General features: G+C 29.2%; 1 long non-coding RNA gene across 1 annotated transcript; it reads left to right on the top strand.

Moving 5' to 3' along the window:
* The first annotated feature begins 3,495 nt into the window (after positions 1-3,495).
* On the top strand, positions 3,496-11,101 carry LOC104789501 (uncharacterized). The gene is made up of 4 exons (XR_015557461.1): positions 3,496-3,827; positions 3,936-4,072; positions 4,308-4,452; positions 9,629-11,101. It is a non-coding gene; the product is annotated as an uncharacterized LOC104789501 (long non-coding RNA).
* Positions 11,102-23,217: the final 12,116 nt, after the last annotated feature.

Genomic DNA, 23,217 nt, shown 5'->3' with positions numbered 1-23,217 from the left:
TTAGAAATAATTAAATTATATATATAAAAGTAAGGTTCCACTCTCTCCTTATTGGTCCACTTGGCAATGCAATTTTAACAAAAAAAATATTTATATTAAAACACAAATCTAAAAACAATTAATTTTCACATCTAACTCACATAATATAAAACTGAAATCATATAAATTATTCCTATAAATTATGCAGTAACTTTATTTTTCCACTAAGTTGTATTAATCAATTGTATTAAAACAAAAAAATAAATTAGAATTGTAACTCTCATTTTTCTAAATGTAATTTTTCATCATTTCTCTTCCTATAAATACTCATTATCTTATTCTCTTAGTCTATCACTCTTTCATTCTCTCATCTTCTTCCACTACTCTCAAATCTCTTTTTTGTTTTGTTTTGTATTTTTTTTGTTATTGTTGTTGTATGGATTATAAAAAATCAAATCAAATATCATTGTAAAAGCTTAGTTTTAGAGTTTGTATGATATGTATATATTATATATTTATTTTAATCTTTTAAAATGTTTATCTCCATTTTCTATTTTATATTAACATCTTATAAGTCATTATTTTCATACTTTCTTACAATATTCACCACACAATAATATCATAAAGTTGAAATGATCCATATGTAATTATCTGTTATGTCTCTGGTTATCTCACATATTCATGTATCATTTTTAATAATTTATAAAGATCAATATAATATTTAAAGATCAATATAATTATCCATTTATCCATTTATAAAGACTATTTTGTTTTGTGATCCAATTGATAAATCTGCAGAGATCAATATAATATATATCTATTTTTATGATTTGAGGTTTTTGAAAACAAAAAGAACATAATTAAACAATTGGTTTTTTGTGTCTTTAATCAAAATTAAAAATGATCCAAAAAACAAAACATATTCAACTGGAACTTAAATATAAAGATAAAATATAATTTTAAAAATATCATTTCACTAAATTCTCTAAAGATGAAACCATTAGTATGAAATCTAGCACTATAAATTAAATTGATGAGTGAAAACCAAAAAAATATAAGTTATCCTTGGGGTTTTAAAAATTATTGAGATTGAAAAATTCATATAATTTTATAAGAAAACTAATTTAGTTTGTCACTTAAAAAGTAATATTTTTTTATTTTGAAATATTATGTGTAAGTGTTGAATTTATATCAACAAACAACCAAATCATGTGAATTTTGATTCAACCACTTGGTATTCTTTTTATTTTAGGTTATAAAAAATTAAAATATTTATTTATAATTAAAGACATGTAACTCCATTTAACTCAAATGTAACTCCTATCCAATAATTGTACATTAATTCATTCCTCCTACTAATTTATTTATCTTTCAAGAAAAAATATTTTTGGTTAAATTTTAATATTTTTTATTTATTTTGGTTGGCTAAACTTATATTCATATTTTGGTTGGCTAAATTAATATATTTCTCATGTAAAATTATTCTTTATAATATATTTCTCATTTCAAAGTTAAAGCAATATATCATATATATATAAAAGTAAGGTTTTGGTCTCTCCTTATTGGTTGATTCATTTAATGTTTTCTAATTTTTATTTATTTTTTTATTTGCTTTCTAATTGCTTTAAACAATATTTAAGACCCAATAAACACAATAAATTTAACTCACATATTAAAATAAAATTATAACTGAAAATAAAATAAATTATGCATTAATCATATTCTACCATTCAATTTTATTCAAACACAATAAATTATTATTGTAACTCCATAGTTCTAAATGTAACTTCCATCATTTCTTATCATATAAATAAGCATTCTCTCAATCTATCATTCTCTCATATTGACATTCTTTTACTATCTCATTTTCACATTCTCTCATTCTCTTCTACAATACCTCAAATCATTTTTTGTTTTTTTTTTTGCTATTTTTGATTTCTTATTTTTGTTGTAAAAAACAAATAAAATATCATTGTAAATTGTTAATGCTAAATTTTAATTTTAGAGACTACATGATATATATTTTACATTGTTCTTATTTTAAAAGATTTATCTCCTTTATCTAATTTGGATTATTATCTTATAAGTAATCATTCTGATCTCCTCTCCCACCAATATCAAATGTTGTTATATCTCATATGTGTTGTAGGAGTTTGATTCTATATTTTAATTTAGAAAGTATTATATATATATATATATATATATATATATATATTACATTGTTCTATTTTTTAAAGATTCATCTCCATTATCTAATTTGGATTACCATCTTATAGTAAACATTCTCTCCTCCTCTCCTACCAATATCAAATGTTGTTATATCTCATATGTGTTGTAACTTGTAAGAGTTTGATTCTATATTTTAATGTAAAAAAGTATTATATATATTTAACATTTTTTTCAATTTTTGTTTTATTTCTATAAAAAAAGATATTTCTTTTATATTTCTTGCTTTTCTAATCTATTCATATCTATTTTTAAAATTTGCATAGTTAAATTTAAATTCACATATGTTGGTTTTAACAAAACAATCAACTTTATTTGAGAATTAAATGTTCCTATTCATTTTAAACGATCAATGTGTAACATATAAGCATTTTGTCTTGCAATCACAAGTTCCATTTTTATTGCTTAACTCCGTGGTTAAACTATAATATATGTTGTTATATTTGTAGGAATAACAACATACTTATTTAATTTATTTAAAAGAGCAGATTATTAATCGAAATAAACATTTCTCCAAATTTTATAATTCAATCAGTGAGTGTACTTATTACTTTGAAAAACTTTTACATTGAAGTTCATAAAATCATATAAGAAAACTAAAATACTATGTCACTTCAAATTTGGAAGGAAACACTTGGTATTCCTTTTTAAAAAAGTCAAGACACATATAAAAATTTATTAATTCACTTTAAAGACAATAAAGGTCATTAACTCAAAAAAAACTTCTATCCAATAATTTCATACATTCCTCCCACAAATTTATATATATATAGATGTTCAAGATTGTATTTAAATATTACATAATTTTTTAGTTAGCTAAATTTATAGTCATATATATACAGTATATATACATAAGAATTTATATTACTTATTAACACTATAATTCGACCCATTATTTGCTTAACTCAAAATTGGTTTCAGAGCCAACTAAAGAAAACAGAAACGATCTTATTGATATTAGACCAAAACATGGGCATACAAACATAATCACTTACACGGAAGATAATTATTTTTAAAAAATAACTTATTATTGTAACATCAACGTATGAAGGGTTTACATAAGCAATTAATTAGAAAATCTATATTAGAAACAATATCAGTCAATGATAAGATTGGATCCTCAAAAGCAAGAAACAACATCTTCATAATTCATAAAAAATAAATGCCACAATTATACACATCTAAACAAAATGGTATAAACATATAATGTATAAATAAAAGTGACGGCAAAGCCCGTATATGCCTAATTAAAACGAAATAATACAAAAGAGAAAAAGAAAAAGACCAAAAAAAATAAGAAAGTGCCAACTACACCACAACCCACGCGTTGCGTGGGGAAGCACCTAGTTATCAGTAAAATTAAAGTTTATGTCGTTTCTTCTCTGCCTCCATGGACATGATCCATCCCGTACCCAGATTTCATACAGGGATGAAAGTAAAAAATAAAGAAGAAGCAAAATTACAAATTTAAGTCTTTTATTATTACTAGGAGCTTTTTCATCGTCTTTGTTAATTTGGGTACCCCATCGTCTTCGTACTGCTGAAATCTTTGCTCCTCATCGGAAATGGCGTTTCTACTCAACAACACTTTGATTTCATTTCATCTCCGATCTTCTTCCCAGGTTTTGTTTTTATGAATCGAATCGAATCTGATTAACTGATACGGTGTGCAATTCTTTTGATTTACGACGGGATCGTTATACTCCTCTTTTATCTTTTTTTTTTTGCAGAAGACGGATGGTGCTAATGATCATTATTGTAATCAGCTCGAAGAAATCTGGTAAGGGATAGAGGCCAAGCAAAGGAGGTAATCGTTTCTGGAAGAACATTGGTCTTGGTTTCAAGACTCCCAGAGAAGCTATTGAAGGTACAATTTTTCATCATTTCTCAGCTTTCAATTCCGCTATTACCATGTATGAAAGCTTCGTTTTTATGTGTTCATTTTAAAAAAGGCGGATTCTTTGATAACTTATTAATGTCAGAAGCTCAGAGTGCTTTTGTTTAGTGTCTCTAATCTGGTTCTTGAGACATGTTCTGAGTAATGCGTCTTTATTGGGGAAATTGTTTTACCATATCTATGTATATATTGGTTTTATTTGCAGGAGCATACACTGACAAGAAATGTCCCTTTACTGGTACGGTTTCAATCAGAGGACGCATCTTGGCAGGCACTTGTCACAGTGCGAAGATGCAGAGGACTATTATTGTTCGTAGGAACTACCTTCACTTTGTGAAGAAGTATCAAAGGTATAACTGATCGATATGTTGTTGTGTTCAAATTCTCACAGTAATAAAGTTCATGAGCAAAGAGAGTTTGTGAAATGATTTTCTCATTAATTGATCTAACTAACTTTACAGTATTGATCTATATACAACAATTTACAGTAAACCGGAATTGATATAAACCGGGATTCTAATCTATTAAGCTTAACCAAACCAGCTTAATTAAACACTCCTAATACCCCCCCTCAAGATGGAGGTGAGTAGATATTGATAACTCCCATCTTGCGAATATTATCTCTGAAAGGAGCTGGATGAAGAGCTTTTGTCAATATATCAGCCAACTGGTTATCTGTCCGCACAAACATAGTCTTGAGAATGCCATCTTCAATCGCTTCTCTAACCTTGTGGCAATCAAACTCTATGTGTTTTGTGCGTTCATGATAAACTGAATTGTTGGCAATGTGAAGAGCTGCAGTGTTGTCACCATACAAGTAGACTGGAGAGGTGAAAGGAATCCTCAAAGCCTTCAAAATGTATGTGAACCAGAACAACTCCTTGGTAGCTTTACTCATCGCCCTGTATTCAGATTCTGCAGAGCTCATCGAGACCATTTGTTGCTTTTTGGATTTCCAAGATATCAATGATTGACCAAGAAAGATCGCAAAACCTGTCACTGATCTTCTACTATCCGGACAAGCACCCCAATCTGCATCGGAAAATCCACGAATAGAGAAATCATTGTCTTTACCATAGAAGAGTCCTTGGCCAATGGTTCCTTTCAAGTAACGTAAGATCTTATGAGCACCTTGAAGATGAAACTTCCTTGGAGCTGAACAATATTGTGCCAACTTGCCCACTGCAAAACAAATATCTGGTCTCGTAATGGTCAAATATTGTAACTTGCCAATCAATCTCCTATACTGCTTAGCATCAGGAATCAGTGCACTCTCAGCAGTAGATAAAGGTATAGGAGTTGGTGCGCTATCGAGAGAGTCAGAAGGTTGTTCGATCTCCTCGAGTACCACCTTAGGCTTCTTCTTAAACAAACCTGTTAACGACATTTGCTGATCAGGCTTCATTGGAGTGGGAGAAGGCTTGCAGTCCGAGAAACCTGTTTCTTCCAAAAGGTCAAGAACGTATTTTCTCTGAGAAAGAGTAATACCTGCATCACTTCTAGCAATTTCTATACCCAGGAAGAACTTCGGAGGACCAAGATCCCTTAACTGAAAATGAGAACTCAACTGATCCCTCAAATTCGCAGCAGCTGCAGCATCTGTGCTAGCAATCAAGATGTCATCAACATACACCAATACCACAAGAAATTGATCACTCGTCTGCTTGACAAACAATGTGTGATCACCATGACATGTTTCAAAGTCAAGACCCTTCAAAGTAGCCTTGAACTTAAGAAACCACTATCGAGATGCTTGTTTTAATCCATATATGGACTTATGCAAACGACAAACGGCATTAGGAGAGACTGTTTCTCCTTGAATTTCAGCATAACCTGGTGGCAACTTCATGTATATTTCCTCATCGAGGTCACCATTCAAAAATGCATTAGAGATGTCTAACTGATGTAAAGACCATTGCATTTTAGGTGCGAGAGAAAGGACCATCTTCACCGTTGCCATCTTCACAACTGGTGAGAAAGTTTCTTTAAAGTCAATTCCCTCTCGTTGAGTATACCCTTTCGCCACCAAGCGAGCCTTGTATCGTTCTATACTTCCATCTGCATGATACTTGATTGTATACACCCATTTACAACCTACAGCAACCTTACCTGGAGGCAAGTCTCCAATACTCCACGTCTGAGTCCTTACAAAAGCACCAATCTCCTTTCCCACAGCATCAACCCATACCTTGTCCAGCCGAGCCTCTGAATAGTTTTTAGGAATTTTCGACTTTGAAATGGCAATAATAAAAGCACAGAAAGGCTGAGATAAATTTGAATAAGAAATATACTTTGCCAATGGATAAGGAGATGTGTTTGTAGGTTTAGTTATAGTAGGAGTATTATTATAGCAATGAAAGTCCTGCAAATGGGAAGGCAGTTTTCTCTGCCTAGTTGGTTTAGGTTCAGAAGGAACAGAAACCATGGAAGATGTCTCATCAATTGCATGAGAAGCATCGGAGGATGATTGCACTAGAGGCAAATGTTCATCACTGATTTGTGCAGGGAGAGAAATATGAGGAAAGAAAGTCTTTGCATCATCTGAGATATTAGATGATGCAAAAGGAAAGATATCCTCATAAAAAATGACATGCCTTGAAATAGAAACTGAGTATGTCTCTATATCTAGTAGCTTATAACCTTTGTAACCTGATGGATAGCCTAAGAATATACAAGCTCTAGCCCTAGGTTCAAATTTGTTTCTAGACTTAGAGGAAGTACTGCAATAACACATACAACCAAAGGCTTTCAAACTATGATAATCCAGACTCTTGTTGGTTAGTTTCTCAAAAGGTGTCTTATTATCTAGGACAGGGGATGGAAGTCTATTGATTAGAAAAACTGCTGTTAAAATACAATCTCCCCAATACTCTAGAGGAACACCTGACTGAAACATAAGAGACCTAGCTACATTCAACAAATGCTGATGCTTTCTTTCAACCACAGAGTTTTGTTCAGGAGTTTCAGGACAAGAATGAAAAGATTTAATTCCATTTTTCAGATAAAAATCAGCAAATTTCAATTCATGAGCATTGTCGGATCTCACAGAACAAACTTTAGTATTATATTGAGTTTCAATCATTTTAATAAAACCAGGAAAGATATGTAAAACATCAGATTTTTGCTTCAGCATGTATATCCAAGTTGCTCTACTAAAATCATCAACTATTGTTAAGAAATAACGATATCCATCAACGGTTGGAACAGAAAATGGACTCCAAGTGTCAATATGAACCAATTCAAAAGCTTTTTCACGCATATGATTCAATGATTTGAAAGGTAAATGTTTCTGTTTTGACAAATGACAAATACGACAATGAACTTTAGTTTTATTGATTTTTGATTTAGATAACAGTAAAACATCAGAGAGAAACTCTATCTTAGCAAACGATGGGTGTCCTAATCTTTTATGCCACATTTCAGAATTATCTTTTGAAGTAGAACAGACAGACTTACCAGGAAAAGCAGAGCAAGACACATTAACAAGTGATTTATCCAAGTTCAAGACATATAAATTCGCGACTTGACTACCGTTCCCAATCATTAGGTCCTGAGTAAGAGCCTGTATCATACATTCATCAGAAGTAAAACTCACTTTAGATTTCAAAGATTTAGTGATAACACTAACACTTAGCAAGTTAAATTTAAATTCAGGAATATGTAACACATTGTAAAGAGACAAAGCATCAGTAAGTTGAATATAACCAGTTTCCTCTATCTTAACTGTTTGACCATTTGGTAATCTAACGAAGGTTCTATCTAAGGCTTGGTACTCTATATAAAGATTTTTTTCATGAGTGACGTGATGACTAGCTCCTGAATCTATGACCCAAGCTCTAAAAGACAACTCAGTTTCATGAGGTATAGAAGATGTCAACATGTCATAAAAAGTGAAATCATATAAAGAAAGGAAAGTACCAGATATCTGCGAGATAGAAGGTACAGAGTTTGAAGTCGAGGCTATAGCTTTGTCAGGACATGAGGTGATACTGGGAGATTGAAGCTTAGCACTGAGGTAAGAAATCATCTGTTGAAGCTGATCATTCGACATTTCTCCATGTAACTCTGTCCCCACTTGATACTTTTGATCCTCAATCTGACTAGTACTTGCCAAGTTTGTGCTTCCCACATAGTTGTTCTTCTTAGCTCTTGGATGACCAGGCGGATATCCATGAATTTTGTAACACTTGTCCGCAGTGTGACCAACTCGAGAACAATGAGAACATTTAGGCTTTTGAAAATTTTCTTGAGCCATTAGGATAGAATTCTGATCTGGAATCACAGCTTGAGGTTGAAAGGCCGTATGAGGAGGCTTTGGCCTAGAAGAAACTCCCACTAATCTTTGACTCTCATCTTGATCCAACATGTTATAGATCTCATTCAATCCTGGTTTGGGCTTCATGTTCAGTATCTGACTCCTGATACTGTTGAATTCATCATTCAATCCCATGAGAAATTGTATCACTCGACTTGTATCTGCTTCTTCAAGTAACTCCTTGACATGATCACAATCGCATTTTTTCACATTTCTAGACTTAGTGTTGGCTAGCTGTTCCCACAGAGTCTTCTTCTTCGTGAAGTAGCTTGACAGATCAAGTTGACCTTGTCTCAAAGTCATTACAGCTTGTTCGAGTTGATACCTCCTTGGTAGATTGTTCACTTTGAATCTCGTGAACAAATCATCCCACATTTCTGCTGCATCTTGATAGTATAAGATGCTATCATAGATTTCCTTGCTCACAACATTAAGAATCCATGACTTCACCATACTATTACATCTACTCCAAATCTTGAAATCGTAATCACTCTCACATGGCCTAGGTAAGGATCCGTCAATGAAACTGAGTTTGTTCTTAGCATCTAGACTAATCCTCATTGCAATCGACCAGCTATTGTAATTCGTTCCATCAAGAGCATTAGCAACAATCATCAAACCTGGGTGATCGGACGATTGGAGATTTAACGGACTATCGAAAGCTTCCGATGACTTCGACATAGATCCGTTAGTTCCATATCCTTCCGATTTGAGATTCCGTTGTTGTTTCACCATTTCCACCTCTGGATCTTCAAGCACGACTGATCCGCGAGTGATCCTCACCGCAGAAGCATCGATCTCAGGTGTTTCACTCCGATTCCTCAATTTTCCCCCTCTCTTCCCCATTTTCGCCAAAATCAACGATGCGGAAGATGAACCGATGATGATAGAAACGATTTTGTCGGTGAAATTGTGGAGAATTCGAAGAAGAAGATGATGAAATCACAGAGAATTGCGGAAGTAATGCTCTGATACCATAATAAAGTTCATGAGCAAAGAGAGTTTGTGAAATGATTTTCTCATTAATTGATCTAACTAACTTTACAGTATTGATCTATATACAACAATTTACAGTAAACCAGAATTGATATAAACCGGGATTCTAATCTATTAAGCTTAACCAAACCAGCTTAATTAAACACTCCTAATACCCAGCTTATTCGAAACCCTCCAGCTAATTGTTTAATCTTACTATTGTGGACTGTCCCTAGATATGAGAAACGACACTCAAACATTCCTACTCATGTTTCGTCGTGCTTCCGTGTCAAAGAAGGAGATCATGTTATCATTGGGCAATGCAGGTTAGGGACAGTAATATCTTATACTTGGTTTCGTTCAAATTCATATGGCTTTGTTTTAAGGTAGAGATCATGAAATCGATTCTAATCAGATTTTTAAGAATTGGGAAGTGATTCATTTTGAAGTTTGGTTTTGGAAGGATCTTTGTATGTCAAATTTGTAATTGAAGAAGGTAGTGTAATTTTTCTATAAAAATCGGTGTGCCAAGCCTGAAACCTAAATTAGTGAGGCAAAGAGGGATATGGCTCCTATAACATTTGTTTTCTTGATTGTTTCAGTGAGATTCCTGTTTAGGAAGGATTGTCAAATATTTAGGAAGGATTGAATGATATTTAGGAAGGACTGAATGATATTTAGGAAGAATCCTTTACAATTCAGGATGACTTTCATTAAAAAAAAAAAGTGAGCTATTTATCCTTTACAAGTACATAAACAACACTTAGCATTAGCTCAAACACAATAAACCATCATCAACATTATCTAACCACCATCATAAGCAGACCATATCCGCTTACAAAAGATTGTAAAAACATTAATTCAAATTCAGGAAGGATTCTTAGATATTTAGGAAATAGTTTTTGAATTTTAGGAAGACATTCATTAAGAAAAAATATATAAAAAAGAGATTTGTGAGTTGATACATTATCCATTACTAATGGATTAATCTTGTGATACATTAACTACTAATGGAGTAATCTATGATACATGAGGACAAAAGATAAATAAAAAGGTTTAAATACATATTTCTGCAAGTTTAGGAAGGATTTAATAATGTTTAGGAAGATGGTCTTGAATCACAATCATCATACTTTCTAGAGTTTAAATCTTGTTCGATTAGAGTATCATAAGAGAAAAAGTCAGCACCATTCCTCACGTGTTGCCTCCTCATCCTCATCTGCATCTAATGAGCTTCTCATCTACTCAAAGCTCTCACCTATAGCTTCTTCTTGCCATAACTACCCTCACCTTCTCCACAAGTACATGAACAACACTCCTTTCTCTCTTTTTCCTTCTAACACCGATCTCATCGAGAAGCTCATCCTCTGTGGTGCCACCCACGTCCTCGCTGTCGTTGTTTCTCACGAATGCCTCGGAACTCGTCAGATTCAAAGCATGAATCTAATGTCATCTGGTCTTACTACTCTTGCAATAGCTTCGATTGGTTGGTTACTAAATTCCCAAATCTAAGGTTCGATCTCTCCTTGGAGAAATCCAAATCTCAGCTCTACGCTTACAAATCCGAGCTTGATTTACCAATCTCGCAGCTTCTCCAGGTCGCTAAATCAACCATTTCAGTTCTCTATCTTATACTTGTCTTAATTTTGCTGTGGCGATGAAAGCTTCTAACGTTACGGTTGTTGATAACAATGAATTTCACCGAAGAAGATCTGAAGCTTCACCGCAAGTTTCGCTGGAAGCTTCACGACAAGTTTCGTCAAAAGCTTCGTCGTAGACGGCAAAGAAGCTTTAGATAGATTAATGTCTCTGTAAAAAATTAGAAAATAAAATAATAATAAATTTATTAATGCTAATTTTGGAACTTTAGGTAACCTATGCTATGTTTGTCTAGAAAACTTAGTTTAGTGCTAATATAGGGAATTTTTCTTAAATATAGGTTAGTTACAAAAAAAAATATTATAAATTAATTGGTTAATCTGTGGGAATAAACTTAAGAATATACCAAATAATCCTCTTAAAGAGTATATTCGAATGATTTATACAATTTCCAAAATAATATCTTTAGTATTCCATGTATTGTTACAAAATATATACTGTTAGACATAAAAATATACTGTTAGCCATAAAAAGGAATAAAATTTTGGCAATTTATCATACTTACTCGTGAATTCCGAGATCTTATTGTACGGTTGACAATAAAATCTTACCTAAGCATGGTCATACTAAAACACTTTTACCAATCATGTTCAAAAATTAAAATAGAAAAAAACAAGAAACATAATCACTTCTCATACATAAAATTACAAAATTAACAATATAAAACTTACAAAATAGATGTTTTTTTCAATCCATTATATTTCGCATATGATTTTATTGCACAATGTTTTATCTAAATTTTTTTTAAAAAACAATCATATATATTATATTTTATTCTAAAATTATAATATAAATAAAATAAATTTCAACCCGTGCTCTAGCACGGGTCCTAATCTAGTATTAATATTAAAACACTGTGATATATTTATATTTTTAAATACTTATAAAATTCATTTCATGATTAATACCAATTTATAAAGTATATTAAAATATTAAAATGAGTTAAAAAAAAAAGAATTTAACTGTTTATATTGCTTACATTTCAAATATTGCCATAACAATGGGTAACTAAAAATGTATTTATTGTGCTGTAAAAAAAGGAACTTCAAAAAATTAACAAAATAATAATTCCAAACAACCGGAAAGTGTTTTTATAATCGCAAACCCTAAATAAAATTGTACCCTCTTATAAATGTGTTATGTGTTTCACCTTCATTTAAAAAAAAAACGTAAATTTTGGTTTATTTTAAATCGATTAGTTTAAGAAACATTGTCTTATCTATATAATGGTATATTGATGTAAATGTGAAATATAAAAGTTATGATTTTTTTTTAAAAGGAGACATGTTGCCATAAATGATAACATTTTTTCAAAATTTTCTCTACCACTTTGAAGTTTTTTTTCCATGGTCAAATAATTCACCAACGAAACATAACTATACAAAATAAACGAAAATTTAAAAAAAAAAAAAAAAATTGATATATATTTTTTTTACACAAACTAAACTTAAATCTCAAATAATAATTTTACTCATAATAATTTTATTTGATACGATTTATCTAGCACTATGCGTGGGTTCTTTAAAATACAGAGAACATAGCCGACTAAATCATGTGCCGCACAATGACAAAACAAAAATGATTATGAGGAGTTTGGTACCTAACTGGATTCTCTAACATAACTCAAAACCTGTTTGGGCTACCACAACGTTCATGCATTCAATTGAATCAATATAAACCACGACTATACGGAAACCAGATCACCTACGGTTCAATGATTGCAAGGACTGAAATGATTTTAGGTGCGTGTACTGTTTAAAAGATCAAAGAACATTTGTTAGCCAACTAGATCACGTGGCATTTAGTGTGTTCACTAAATGCAAGACACCAAATTTCAAATTAAGTTAGTTTTTTTTTATTTTTTATTTTGGCTCAACTTCAACTTTATACTAACCAACAGAGATATCAAATGTTTACAACTGATCTGCAATCACATGCATGAGAATTAATCTAAAGAGGCATAATAGAAAAAAGCTTAGGAACGTAATTCGTGAACGTAATAGAATTAATCCAATGCTAAGGAAGCCCATTCTTTCACGAATTAAGTGAGAGTTTGGTAAGTAGACCTTGAGTCTCTTAAAAACTCAACATTTATACAGGCTCCAACCACAACGTTCATGCTCTCAATTGAATCCATTGAATTTTCATATTTAAACTTGGATGTAACACATAGCATTGGCACTATAGCAAACAGATTTTATAAAGACTCTTTTTTATCTATATCTAAATATCCTTTTCACGAAGAATGATGATGGTAAGCTTAACACAAAGTATGATCCAGAAGGTCTAGAGAAGCTCGTATATCTACATGCTGCCTTGTCCGAAACTTTAAGACTCTACCCACCACTTCCCTTTAATCACAAGTCACCTTGGGAGTCCGATGTGCTTCCAAGCGGACACAAAGTTGAAACGTCATTTAATAAAGCGATGCTAAGTATATTGATGCTAATTATTAAATTTTATTAAATGATGTAATTAATAAATTTTAGCATCATTTAATTATTAAACACAAAGTTGAAACGTCATTTTATTAAATGATGTAATTATTAAATTTTAGCATCATTTAATAAAATGATGCTAAATATATCTAACCATCACATTTAATAAGTGTATCATTTGTTACAATAACAAATAGTAACAAACTTAAAAGAATTTAAAATTAGAAGTATTTCTACTTTATCATTTGTAAGAATAATTAGTAACTAATTACTACAATTTTGTTAGAATATATTATTTGTGAGTATATTTGTTACAAAAACAGTGTTACATTTTAGTAACAATTTACCACAAAATATTTTTGTAGCTAAATTGTCACTATGTCCTACAAAAAACTACAAATTTGCTACAAGATAGTTTATTTTAATTTTTTGTCACTAATTAGTAAGTAACTGTCACAAATATTTGCTACAGATTATTTACGTAACAAATTTTGAAGCTATATCATTCCAACCTTGTAGTGCTATAATATATTTTGGATTGAGGATTGAGATAACTCTCCAGTTAAGTGTATTGTTCGATTCTACGGTTTTCTCTATTAAAACGTGGCTTATGGTGTTGTAACTTGTAAGAGATCACAACTTTTATGGAATTTAATCAACTTTTATGGAATTCTCTGTGTTGCCGCAGTCAACCCTCAAGCTCATGCACTCATCAACCTCATTCCCAGCCAATTCTATAATAAACATATCATTCGCTAGACTATGCACACATCTATCAACTTATAATACAAGACTAACATATTATTCAAAACTATATATATATTTATATATATATATATATATATATATATATATATAATTCAGGAGTGATCCTAAAGACTTTTTAGGCCCAAAGACTAATCTTCTGGGACCGAGAGAAATCATGTTAAATTTCGAACCCCCGTAGCCAATGCTATTCGAACCAAGATGGCGGAACTTTTCTCCCTTTACAATTGGACCAAGACGACTTAGTTATTCAAAGCTATATACCTCATACAAGTTGATGTTTTGGGCAGACATGGAAACAAACAAGCATGGTTGGAGTGGAGTGGTAGAAACAGTCCTTGCAGTCAATGGTGGACCCACGTTGAAGTTAGAAAGGTCAACTGATCGGGGTAAAATATAAAAATAAGATTTTTTTGTATGTAAAATGTGGAAGTTCCTGCAGCAAAGTTGGTAATTTCTCAATTAGTTGCCACCTTAGACCCAAATTCGACCCTTCCAAACTACACCAATTGTCTCTTTTTTCCTCTTTAATATATTTAACTAGCTTAAAAAAAAAAATTGACCTGGGTAGTTTTTTCCCCTGGGTCCGCCCCTGCTTGCAGTTGCGGAGTTTTTCTGGAGGGAACTGAGAGAAAAGGTGAGAAAACAGTCCTTGCGGAACTCTCAAAAGTTTCTGTCAGCGATACAGATGAGAAAAACAAAAGTTTTTTTTTTTTAATCTGCGTCGCTATAAATGCGATGCGACAAGGGAAATCTAGTGTATCAACACCATAAATCAATTTGAATACGTCTCGAGTCACTTGACAAAAAGTAATGTTTGTTCCTTCAGTTTCACAAAGTATCATTTTAACATATTACATACAAATTAAAAAAATTATATACATTAGATATGCATGGATCCGTGTAATACACGGTTTTTTAGTTTCTCATTAAAATAAAATTGTATACATTTTATATACATCAACCATATATTAATAAGAAAAACGATCTAAACGTACTATTGTTCTTGAAGATGTCACTTAAGTATGTCATTTTTGTTACGTACGATTTCTTAGTAATATCCGTTTGAACTAAATTTTTTGGAAAAATACATATACTTGTGAACTATATGGTATGGTTTTCTTAATGTAGCCTTATTCACAATACGGAAACAACAAAGAATATTTTAGTGACGTATAGTTACGATGGATGTAAAAAACATATCGACTGAGGTTAAGCCTTTCTAGGATGCATTATTATATCTCTGTCACAATAAGAGATATACATGTCACCCACCATCAGTCCAACAATGTTGTTTCTTTGTAGAAGGTCAAGTTGTCTACAATACTCTTTATTTTTGATTAGTCTATTGAGTATTCTACACTTGTAGAGTCTTGTATCTAAGAGCTATTATAAAAACTTTAACTAACTCGTTGTATTCATCAAAGTTTTAATCAATATACTCATAATACTTTTCAAAAATCTTTTTGCAAAATTGTTTAGACGGTTATGAACTTCATGAGCGGTATTAGAGATGTATAGTTGCACAAAACGAGACATATCTCCTGCAACTGGTAGTAGAGATCCAATTTTGTTATAATTCTGACCATACATATGAAAAATGAAAAAGAAAAATGAAAGAACCATTTCCTGAATGAATATTGTAATCAATTTTCCATTCAATTGATCTAAAAATAATCATTGAATTTTATGATGATAAGTTGTTTCGAAACGATGCCGACCATCATAGCAAGTCATCGATGTCACAGCAAAACAACTCATCCTCTTTTAATATTTTTGAAGAAGGGTTTTCTAACACTAGAATTTATACCATGATTGTTTTGTGGGTTTTTCTCTTAAAGATCTTCTTTTTTGATCTATCAGTTTAATCTTGATTCTTATCGACATTTAAATTTAATGGACTTGACTGCTTGCTAATTTGAGCTACTTTGATCTTAATCTTCTGTGGTAAATCGTGCAATATATTTTTGTTAGTTAGGTAAAAGTGTCTCAAATTTTGTAATACGATATAATAAAAGTTCTTTCCAAATTTTTCTTGCACAGTTGTAACTTGTGAACTCTATATTTTGTAAAACTAGGTTAGATAATGAATGTTTAAAACAAATACGATGTCTACTACTCAGAGACGTGGAAATAGTTGGAGATATATGTCATATGTGAAGCTTTCTATGAATATTATAACCGTGTCTGAAGCACATTGAACGCTTAAATCCAGAGCCATATGAGGATCATTGTAAGCGTTTTCAGGTCTTTCACAAATTGTGTTTGTCTCTTTCGTATTCATGCTTAAGTATATCAAGTTTTATGAGTACTATATAGACGGTTTTACCTGGGCATCGTTGACGATCTCCTATAAACTTGCCTTAATTTCCAACCTCCTGTCTGGTTCTCAGATACTCTATGTAAAGATTACTTGCCTTAATTAATCTGAAAATTAATTAATAAATTATTATCTAGGAATCCCCAGACCTCTTGGTGTAGGAAGCACTAAACAACCCTTGTTCAACCATTGTACCAAAGGGGCTTCTACCAAATTTTGGACTTTATGTAGTACCTCTTATATAAATAGACTTTTAATAATTTTCCATTCTTTTATTGAGTAAGGTAAACATTTTTCTTTTTTTGAAGTAGAATGTTCCTTTTTATGTCATAACTAGATAAGACCCGCGTTATTACATGGGTAAAAATAAAATAAAAAATTATTAAGAATAGTTAAATAGTAATATACATGTTTTTAGATTTTATCTTGTAATATTTTAATATTGAATATAAATATCTCATATTTTATTTAATACTCTTTCAGTCAATTATATAAGAGTTTTTAGGCTTCTTTTGCTTTATTTTATAATATTTTCTCAAATTTATATGTATATTTTTATTAATATAAAAATTTATGACTATTTGAACGATGTTGTATATTTTCCTATTGGTTAAAATTTTATAAATGACATAATATTTATTGTTTATTAATCTTTGTCTTTTTATCCAAAAACTCTAGTACGACAAGGAGTACCTTTTAAATATCTATATCATCATAATAAACCATATTTTAAGTTTAATTACACATTTCATATTGATTTATAGAACTAAATATTTTATATTAAACACAACTAATACATCATATCAAATATATATCTTAGTAAGAATTGAAAATACAAATAAAAATTAACAAAATATAATTCGCAAAAAAAAATGAATCAATATTATTTAAGATAAATTTGTTATGTTTTAGTACTAATTTTACCTCATGTCTTAATCAATTTTAAATGAGTGAAATTTATAAAATAAAACATATAGAAAGATATAAAGACATTCTCATCAAATAACTGAAGATTTATCCCTATAATTATAATTTATTTTGAATTATCTTATGTCTTGACATATGCATTACAAAAATACATTTGTTGAAATTATAAAATCAAACCTTTTTGAAAATTCCTAATATTCTTAAATGATTTTTTTTAATGATACATATTAATATTTTTAAAAACTTGAATCTAAAATAAATTTCATTGTTAGACATTCAGTTTAGTAATCACATTTAAAATTTTAATAACAAAAATAATATGAGCATCATATGAGATAATATGTATATTGGTTAGTATATTAAATTTAACAATAAAAAAATCAGTTAACATCCATAAAATTTTAGAATCCAAAAATACCGTAAATATTATTCTTCTCTATGTCATAATTTTATAAGTAATACTTTTGTCAATTTTCATAAATTAACCAAAAATTCATTCATACAAACTCATTTTTTCTATATTTTTTTTAGGTTTCTACATATTACTACATTCATTAAAATCTTTAAAATAACCATGTATTGATTTTTTATTAAAGTTCATTATTCTTTCAAGGTTTTGTGTACTTACTTACAAACAAAATTCATATTACAACGATAAATACAATTTATATATGACCAAAATTATGTTATTCTTTTTAACTTTGTTATTCATTATTTATTGATTAATATACATGCTTAATAAATTAAGTTTTTGCTTACACATGTCAAATTTTATTGAGAACACATGTATAATATAATTAGCATGCAATGGAAAACATATTGATTTTGTTAGTTTTCCTTTTTGGTTTAGAAAAATAAAATTTTTAAAATATAAACATGTAAACTTTTATAAATATAATTATCTGTCCTACTACGTTTATAGTAAAAAAAGAATTTTTGTTAAAAATTTTCAATCTAAAATAAATGTCATCGTTAGACATTCAGTTTATTAATCACATTTAACTATTTATTTCATCGTAAAACCATAATTCACTTCTGCATGGATTAGAGTTAAAATTTTAATAACAAAAATAATATGAGCATCATATGAGATAATATGTATATTAGTTAGTATTTTCAATTTAACAATAAAAATAATCAGTAAAAAAATCAGTTAACATCCACAAAATTTTTGGAAATCCAAATATATCCTAAATATTATTCTTCTATATGTCATAATTTCATTAGTAATACTTTTGTCAATTTTCATCAATTAACCAAAAATTCATCCTACAAACTCTTTTTTTTTTTCCAGGTTTCTCATATGAATACATGCATTAAAATCTTTAAAATAAAACATGTAAAACTATACTAATACACATCATGTATTGAAATTTTTTCTTTTTAAGTTCATTATTCTTTCAAGGTTTTGTACTTACTTACACTAAAAATTTATATTACAACGATAAATACAATTTATATCCGACTAAAATTATGTTAAATAACTTATGTTATTTTTTTTAACTTTGTTATTCATTATTTATTGATTAATATACATGCTTAATAAATTAAGTTTTTGCTTACACATGTCAAATTTTATTGAGAACACACATATAATATAATTATCATACAATAGAAAATATATTGATTTTATTAGTTTTCCTTTTTGGTTTAGAAAAATAAAAATTTTAAAATACAAACATGTAATCTTTTGTAAATATAATTAGTTGTCCTATTAAGTTTATATAAAAAAAGAATTTTTGTTGACACGTGTCAACATCTAATTAATATATTTAACATGTGTCATGATCTTGTTAATGAGTAAATTTGACATCAAGTTTTATATTATAAAATTATTATTTTGTGTATTTTTAAGATATATAAGAATAAAAATAGATTTATTTTGTTTTTTATACATGTCGTAATCTGAGATGATCATGTTAACAATTTGTCTCGATCATGTTAAATTCTTTGCTTTTTTGTTTTTTTTTGCACATGCTGTAAATTTCATATCAATAAGTTGACACTGGTGATCATGTTAGATAGTTTATTTATTAAAAACAATTAATTTTACAAATTTATTAATTCAGATAAATAATGTGACATGTGTATCTTGTTAATGACTAACTTTAAAATCTAAATTTTGTATAATGAATTGTCTTTATTTTATAAGTGTTTAATGAATTAAATTTAATAAACAGTAACTCTACATTAAACGTAATATATTAAAATAAAAAATAACATTTTTATTTCAAATAAATATATAAAATAACTTTTGTTTTGTGAAACGGAAAAAAATATTACATTCTCATTTGTGTGTAATGTTGTAAGAGCATGTATCACACATGACGGATCTGGTTCTGGAGTCCATAGCATTTGTCTGGAAGGCTTGAACCAAAGTATTATCATCTGAAAGATATATATACCAACTCTTACTATTTTATTATTTTCATTTATAAATGCATGCTGAGAAACTCGTTAAAAGTCTCCCAATGTAAATGCTCTAATATACTTGGCAAATACTTACTGGCCAATCATGATCATGCATGTAAGCGCCAGCAAGTGTTTGACGTCGGTCCAACACTAACTAAAAATATTTATATACCATACAAGACTGAGGGCATTAATAGTACATATACTTTTTGTTTTTAGTAATATCCCTCTCACCGCCACATATTATATTCTTGGTAGGTAGCGAGTGGACGCTGCATTTGTAAAAGAGTCTAAAAGGACCTTTTTAAGTAAAACGTAACTCTTTATGATATAATATACTAGAAGTAGACTCGTGCGATGCGCGAGATAACTTTCTAAATTTTTAACATATTTTAGATTTATTAGAATATTTAAAACTTTATATTTTATGTTTTGATAAATTATTTTATGTTTGTTTTTTTGTTTTGTTTTTAAATAAGTATTCTCAGTCATTTAAAATGAATGACTATTGATTAGTTAAACATTAAACTGAATTTTTTTGTTTATATGAAAGGTTACTTTAAAAATATTTAGTCTGTATATAATACATAGAACTCCTCATGTTTTGATGCACAATCAAGACGTACAAACATTTTTTACGTTGGGAAAAAGAACACTGATTACGTATAAAATAAAATGCGGCTGAACATGGACATTATGTGTTAGTTTGTCTGCTTTTAACATAATCTATAAAACATCAATATATTCTAAAACCATACACCTACAAGAAGGACAACGAGACCGTAGCTTAAATTTCTCGAATAACCTCTTCTTTAGCCGAAACTCATGCTCTTCCTTCATTCTTTGTGTAATAAATTTCATTAATTAGATAACTAAATGTAGCATAAATAATTTTTATATTTATATATTACCATCATGCTTCACACATGCTTAAAAAGTTTTATTATTATAATTTGGATGTTTTAGCAATAAAATATTTTAATCTTAATGAATTATACAAATGACTTCAAATGCATTTGTGTTCTAGAAGTAGAATTATTTGTGTTTCTTGATTAATTGCATTTGGAAAAGAAAGTTCTTTGTTAGCTATTTCTATATTTTTATCACGTACTTTATATCTACTGAACACACTAAATGCAAACTGAATTTTAGTTTAGAATTGAGTAAATAATGTTATTAATTGATATATCATTATATCAAATAAAATTTGTTTTTTTTTGTGTTATACTTTTCTGTTTAAAAATATTATATATATATATGTTGTATTATACTCAAAATGACCAGCAAAAAAGAGTAAAAAAATATCATCGTATTATCGAGCTACTTTTTGTAGTGTTAACTGCATAACCTAAGAGAACATAAAATAATTGTTCACCAGATAATATTTTTTTTTTCTTCTACATTTTTATTTATAAAATCATGTGATGGATGGAAGAAGAGATAACTTTAATCTTCCTACTTCTCCAAGACATTGTTTTTCTCTCAATTTCTCTTCGTCCCTCTCTCTCTAGAATGCAATTGGGATTAGCTTCGGGTGTTGGATCTTTCGACTTGCTAAACACGTGGTAGAGGTGAGTTTTGTTAAATGCGTATTAATGAAATTTGCACACATGGTCAAATCCCATTGCCTTGCTCTGCTTGCGGGTAAACATTATCATCACATCATCAACAATCGATCATGGCTAGGAAAAATAATGGAACACATGAGAAGAGAAAATAAATGCATACATAGTATAACCCAAACAATAATGTTGTGAAAAGAAATTAGATGTTAATATATTTTTTAAAAAATAAGTAAGACTAAATTGTGTAAGGAAATAAAAACTGAATTTGAAAGAATCACATGGCTTTGGAAACCCATATTATAAGATATATATCACCTAGACGTCCAAATCTTCCTCGTCTCTAAACCTTTCCATCACAAAACCTTTCTCATCAGAAGTCATAACCTATAAATAAAGTAAAGGACCATGAAAATGGTTATCGGAAAGAAAGTTAATAAATACATACAAACACAGTTGTAACGTTAAGGAACAAATTTAAAGTAATAGTATTTGAAACAGTTAATATTTGTATAAACTCATTTTCATGGGTTATACATACAAACACACTTGTATAAAATATAGCATGGGTAATAAATAACATAAATATTGTGACTAAGATATAAAATCTATTAGGATTTATGAATTATGATCTAAAACTAAAGCTTTTATATTAAAAATTTATCAAATGGATCAAAAGAAAAACAAATTACAATATCTATATACAAAATAGCCATTCGAAACAATATTTACCAACATTTACAAGTGAGAATATGTTATGTTCCTAAGGCTTTCTTCATCTAACTCTTTCTAATGAATAACCACATTTCACATGTTCACTTCTATATATATATGCTCCAAAATTTTGACTCAACTTATTTATTTCAAAACCTACAAATATCACTTAAAAGAAAAAGTTAAATATTACAAAATTCAGAAAATTATGTGAGAGGTAGAATATGACGTTTGATGAAGATTTTTTGTAGTTATTTATAGATAAATTTGTAGTAGTATGAGAGGTTTTTCAGTTTTTTTTTTGGTCAAACATCATGGGAGTTATGATAACATTTCAAAGAATAATTATACCATAGGTCTGTGTCTGTGTTTTTCAAAAGAATAAAAATTGTATTGCAATGACTACATTAAAGTGTATTCATATGATGAAAGATTTGTTTTAAATTTTTTCAAACAACATGGGAATTACATTTTAAAGAATTAATATGCAATAAATGGTGATAATGTTTACTATTAAAGGAAAATAAAATATCATATTGTTTTATATCTTGAATTATTTTAGAATAAATTTATTTGATCTTCTGGCACAATCAACAAATAATTGTTATAATATTATAATATTTTTATAGCTTGAAATTAGTAAAGAATTTAATAACCATCACATTATATTTTTCCAAAATTATGATATTAATATCTAAATCTTTAATTATCGGAAATTGATTTTGTCCAAAATTATAATTACTAAAAGGACATTATAATTACTAAAATATTGATAAATGATATTTATATACAATTACTAAAAGGATATTGCATAAATGTCAATATATTTTTTAGTACATAAAATATCATTTAAATTTAGTGAATATAAAACTAATGTATGTAATTTTGAGGAAAAATTTAAAAGAATTTAATAATTAAGAAGTGAGGACAGATGTTGAAAATATACACTGTCAAATGTCGTCGTGTTATGCAAAGTTAGGAGAAAACCTTCTCATATTATATAAGATTTCATTTGCATTTGTAAAAGA

Source organism: Camelina sativa, chromosome 5 (genome assembly GCF_030686135.1).
Source record: "Camelina sativa cultivar CO46 ecotype springtype chromosome 5, ASM3068613v1".
Taxonomy (NCBI): domain Eukaryota; kingdom Viridiplantae; phylum Streptophyta; class Magnoliopsida; order Brassicales; family Brassicaceae; genus Camelina; species Camelina sativa.
Note: the sequence above shows the minus strand (reverse complement) of the source record. Positions and strands in the feature narration are given on the sequence as shown.